General features: G+C 41.1%; 1 non-coding gene across 1 annotated transcript; it reads right to left on the bottom strand.

The window, feature by feature from the left end:
• Positions 1-5496: 5496 nt before the first annotated feature.
• On the bottom strand, positions 5497-5570 carry trnat-agu (transfer RNA threonine (anticodon AGU)). Its single transcript has one exon. It is a non-coding gene; the product is annotated as a tRNA-Thr (tRNA).
• Between the last annotated feature and the right edge of the window lie 268 nt (positions 5571-5838).

Here is a 5838-nt window from a genome sequence, read left to right as displayed (position 1 = left end):
AATGAATTCAAACTCAATCTCCATCGAACCCATACCATCTCGCCTTGAAGTCGTCCTTGAATATCAGACTCTTCTGTCTGTCCTTCAGAATAGTCTGAAAACCTTGGATAGTTCAATCCCAGTCATGACCATCCTGTAACTATGTCTCCGTAATGGCAACTAAAACAAATTCATTAGTGATGAGTTGTGCCATTAACTCTTCATCTTTGTTCCAATTGCTACAATCATTTGGTAAACTGTCTTTATGATAGCTTTCTTACCTCATGATTTCCAACATCTGTCATAATCTCTCCTGAATAATCCTTGCTTTGTGCATTTTGTTTCCTCATCTGTCCATTTACGTCCTCCCTCCTCAGTATCCAAATGCCCAAATACACATTCAAGATGAAGCAACACTTTGCCTGCACTTCGCACAGCCCAGTATTGTGCATTCACTGCTCGTTATGTGGTTCCCACTATCTTGGGAAATGAAGTTTTGACTGACTGGCTGCTTTGCGGAAAATCCAAGCTCCGTCTTCAAGAAAGACCCTGAATTATCACTTCCAGGCCCTATTAACAGACAAGCCCGTTGCCTGGTCAACATCTTTGTCTCAGGCTTACTGCAGTGTTCCAGCGAAGCTTAGTACAAGCGTGAAGAACAACATCTTATTTTCCATTTGTGGATACTGCAACCATCCGGACTCCAGCAATTTCAATATTTTTAGGGCGTGACCTCCTTCATGTCTTCGCCCCCTACCCCACACGCCACTCCTGTTATCACATAGTCAGACATTACACCACTATGTCTGTTTAGTCAATAACCGTCTCCAATAAAAACTACTCACACTCCAAGCCAGATGGTTATTCATTTGTCTGTCTAATTCTTCTTCTCTCTCTTTGAGGTCGATACACACCTATGGTTTACTGATTACACCCACCCCACCACCCTGTCTTCTGCATATAGGCCAAAGTTTTCTCGGTGCCAACATTTCTGACGAAGGGACACTGGACCCGAAATGCTAACTCTTATTTCTCTACTCAGTTGCGGCCAGACCTGCAAAGCTGTTCCAGCACCTTCTGTTTTTGCCCTGTTTGGAATCTGATACGGTGAATGATCGAGGAAGAACGGTAGTGTGTGTGCCCCATTGGAAGCCTGAGATTGTCCATGCTCAGTGTTCCCCTGCACCGAAGACAGTACGCTGTTCCATTTGAAAACTTCTGTTGTGGATTGATTCCAGTACAATGTGTGCCATAGGCATCAACTACTTAGCGTAGTTCATATAGCAATCATGTGAATGGGATTTATACCGCAGTTCTGTCTTCAATACGATAAACAACAGAGAGAGAAAAAAAATTCCTCATATCAAATCTGAACAGACTGGAGTCTCCGCAGGAGGTGGAATTTAGTGACTGCAGTTTGTTTTTGCAGATAGAGAACACTTGAACCCTTTCTCACTGTGATAATGTGCCATTGGGTCTCAAAGATATAGGATTTGTAGGTGCAAAGGCTGAAACAGCGTTTTCCACGTATAATAAATGAATTATCTCCCTCCAGTGTGATAGTGCAGTTGTGTCAGTAAATTGGATAACTGAGTGAATCACGTTACAAATTCAGGTGGGGACAGTCCTTGTCTGGTAATATATAGTTACAGAAAGCAGGATGAGGGACTGAGGTTTTCTGGAGCCGTTTCACATCGCAACTGAGACGGTATTGGAGATTTTGACAGGCTAAAATGAGACAAATCCCCAGCTCAGGATGGAGTTGTGTCTCACGTTGCTTTGTGAGAAAAGAGAGAAAATTACACATGTTGTGACCAATGTTTTACATTGCTTTGTGGAAATCTGGGAGTAGTTCGAGTACCGCAGGACAACTAATATATTACCAGTTTTCAATAAGGCTGGTAGAGATAATGCAGCGAATTACAGAGCCGTGAGTCGAGCATCACTCGGAGGGAAACAAGTGGAGAAACCTCTTAAGGAGAAAATTAATTTCAACTTTTCCAGACAATGTTTGACCAGCGAGAGTAAGCATGGTTTTGTCAGAGGAGGTCATGCATGACAGATCAGATTAAATATGTTTTAGGGAGTGATCAAAGATGGAAACGAGGGTAGGAAGTTGATTTTGTTTATGAGGATTTTTGAAAGACTTTGACAAGATCCCACACCAGAGACTGGTGACAGCGTTAAAATAAAAGGGATTCAGTGTCACGTGGTAAATTCGATGCAAACTTATTTGGGTTCCTGGAGACAAAGTATGGTGCTGTTTCTGTGACGTGGAGCTGGTATTCAGTGGTCTACCACAAGGATCAATGTTTTGTCCCTTAATGTCGTGATTGCACATAAAGAATGTGGAAATAATTTGGGGGAGATAATGAGAAAATTTGAGGAGGATATGAAGATTGGCAAAGTGGTAAACAGTGAGGAAGACCGTCTTCGGTTCCAGGTTTTTGGACGTGGATTTGTCAAATGGGCAGATATTGGGAGCTGATAATAACAATAAAAACATCAAGCGATGCATTTTGTAAGTAACACGTCATGGGAGTGCTCAAAGAAAGTTAGAGCAGTGGGACACCCAAAGGAACACCTTGCATGTGGCTCCACAGAGTCGTGAAGGCAGCAGAATATAGTAGTTAAGAAGACAAGTACGACATTATAAGTCACAGCAAATACTATGACAGCAGGAAAATTGGTTTCACATGTAGAAAAGTTCGTGAAGAAAGTATTTGGCAAACTTGTCTTCATTTTTATGAACATCGATTATTGGAGTTCACATGTCATTTTGTGGCTGTAAAGAATATTAATGAGACCACACTTAGAAGACTGCTGACAATTCCAATCACCTTCAACAGGAAAGGTGTTGTAAAACTTGAAAGTGTGCAGAGAATATGTACAAGGATGTTGCAGTGTCGATACAGCTAGATTTTTAAAGACAGTGTTTGAGCAGGGGCTTTTCCCAGCAGTGTTCCAGGCTGGTGTGTAACCTTCTAGACGTTTATAAAATCATGATGAGGGGTGGATAGGTGACTGGCCCAGGTCTTCTTTTAACCCAGGATGGTGGAGTTCAAACCGAGAGGGCTCAAGTTTAACGTGTTTCACACAGAAACACTAAACAAGTAACAAAGAGTGATAAAGCGATATTTTTATTTTCCAACAGGCTTCATTTCAGCTTAATCTTCGATTTAAAACAATGCGCATCTTCTTGGTGAAAGTAGTTTGGAAGTTAAACCGTGAATCGAACGTTAAAGGTATTAAAATTGTATGATATCGTGATGAGGAACCTTCTGCGTAAAGTATTGACACATGCAGAATGAAGTACAGAATGAAATGTCTGTCAGTAACTTTCAATAATGAACCTTTAATTTAAATGAGATGTTGCAAGACTCTGAAATGCAGAGCGGTCTCGCTGTCCTGCTTTATGAATCAAATTGACATGGTCTGCAGGGGTAACAACTGATGAGGAACGCAAAAAGTTTTTTTTCATTTGTTCAGCAATGGCTGGGCCAACATTTATTTCCCCATTCCTATCAGCACTTGAGACGGTGAAGGACTGATCGAAAAACTGCACTTCATCATTTTTTTTGGAGAAACAATATGTAGCAGTTTTTAAATTGCTGCTTTCTTATTTCCTGCTCCCAATTTAATGTTCAACTATTCAGAGAATGCAAAGTTGCTCCATCAAGTATTGCTTGTGTTTCAGATTTCCAGCATCCACAGTTTAGTTTTATACAGTAATCTGGATGATCTGATTCACATGAGCAATAGAATGTTGAAAGCTGTAAAACATGAGACAGAAGAATCAAACTGAGTGGCGGCAAGTTCATCATTAATTTTCCGAAGCAGATGAGCTGATGGGGGATATAGACAAAAAGTGTGGTGCACGTCAAGCAGCATCCGGGGAGCAAGAAACTCGTTGTTTCACGTATACGCTATTCATCACGAATGCTCGAAACGTCGATTCCCATGCTCCTCAGATGTTGCATGACAGGCTGTGCTTTCCCAGTGCTACACTTATTGACTTTGATCTCCAGCATCTAAAGATATCAATTTCTGCTGAGGTGCGGGACAGTCAGGTACTGTTCCTGAGATCTAATAAGCTGGTTGTAATGATAGAGTGGAAATCTCGTTGGAAACTTATCTGGAGTTGGAAACTTATTGTTCTCCCGCTCCCATTCTGCCAAATTGACGGAGCCTGTTATTACAGCCAGTCAATTTGACAATTGTGCATTTGGCAGGTCACGGAAACGTGATTTCCCATATATTGTCGAGACTCGAAAAGCATAGGGATACGTTCGGTCTTGAGTCTTCTCGGTCCTGAATTTAAAAGTGGTTTTGCAAGTTTGCACCTGTATAGTCAGTGTCGTGTATATTTGACTTTTAGAATGCTAAACAGTTTTTTTGAGGGGTTTTAAAAATGAGTCCATCAACAGACTACTGAGTTTCATTTTTCTTTGATGATGTAGATCTGAACGAAAAAAAACGTGAATTGTTGGAGAAACTCATCAGGCCTGGCAACATCTGTCGAGAGAAACCGAGTTAAAGTTTCAGATCGACAGAACACGTCAGTTATACACTTCCTTACTGTAATTCTCGGAAAATAATCAGTCTTATCTGTCGACTCAGGATATTTATCAAAAAAACTCAATGGCTGACAGATGTCACCTTTAAAAATATAAAAGGACTTTATTGGCTGTAATGCTGCCTCCGTTGCTCTCAGCTGGTAAAAGGCTGTGCTTAAATGATTGCCTTTTTTCGTTTCCTTCCTGTCAGTTTGCAGCAATGTCTAATGGAGAATTGTTTCTTTCAGTATCTAACTCAGCACGTGTCTCCATTTGTCTCTCTTTGTCTCTGTGTATCCACCTCACCCTCTTTCTTTTTCACATTCTCCAACACTCTGTCTGTCCATACAGCTCATTACCTATTTATGCTCGATAAAAAGTCTGACATTTCGAGACAGTTTGAGTGTGCAGCTGATGAGAAGATTTTTGCTCATTGACTGGAGTGTGTAGATCTGTCCTCACATTCTCCGGATAATGTGTCTGTCAATTCGATCTCAGGTCAGGCGACTTTCCTTCCTCAATCATTTGTGACTGTTTCGAATTCAAAGTAGAATTCTGAATCCACCATAAGAAAAAAAAAACGCAAGTATACTACAACTAAAGAATCAAAACGATGTATATACTGTTGGTTTAAATGAATGATCGTTGACATCAGAGAATGAGAGTGATCAGCTGGTGGTATCTAGGTCATTACCAGAAAGTTCTCTGGCAAATTCGCAACACCTCCTGTGTAATCTCGTTATTCCTACCAAACTGGGAATGAAGGACGGGGAAAAAGAGGAAAAAAAGCTTGTTGAATAACGGAAAGAAACCACTGACTTAATTGATAGTTCGGAACTAAAGGGAACAACCACTGTTGTAACTTAACCTGGATCTCCAAATGTCAAAGTCGACGCTGACTTGGTTGACACAGCATTTGTAAAGAGTTGAAACACCAAGCTCAAATATGTATGCATCAAGCAGGCGCCGCTGGGAATTGAACCCAGGATCACCTGTTTACTGGAGAGGCGCTTTAACCAACTAAGCCACGGCGCCGCACGGACCCTTTTGCGCATCCATACGTGAAGTTGGTTAACCACTTCTTCACAGGACTTGGAAATGTGTTTTCGGAATAATGTTGTTCACAGAGAATTGCAATCAGTCCTCGAATTTAAAAATTCAGACAGTTTACATTTGAACATTCTACTCTGAAAAGGCATAGAAACAGATAATCTCCCCTTGCATTAATTGCAAACTGATACCTTGACCTGTTTAAACTGACAGGAGAAAGAGGATGTGTTCATCCTCTCCGTGCCCATGAACC

Source organism: Chiloscyllium punctatum, chromosome 35, assembly GCF_047496795.1.
Source record: "Chiloscyllium punctatum isolate Juve2018m chromosome 35, sChiPun1.3, whole genome shotgun sequence".
Lineage (NCBI taxonomy): Eukaryota > Metazoa > Chordata > Chondrichthyes > Orectolobiformes > Hemiscylliidae > Chiloscyllium > Chiloscyllium punctatum.
This window is presented reverse-complemented; position numbering and strand designations above follow the sequence as displayed.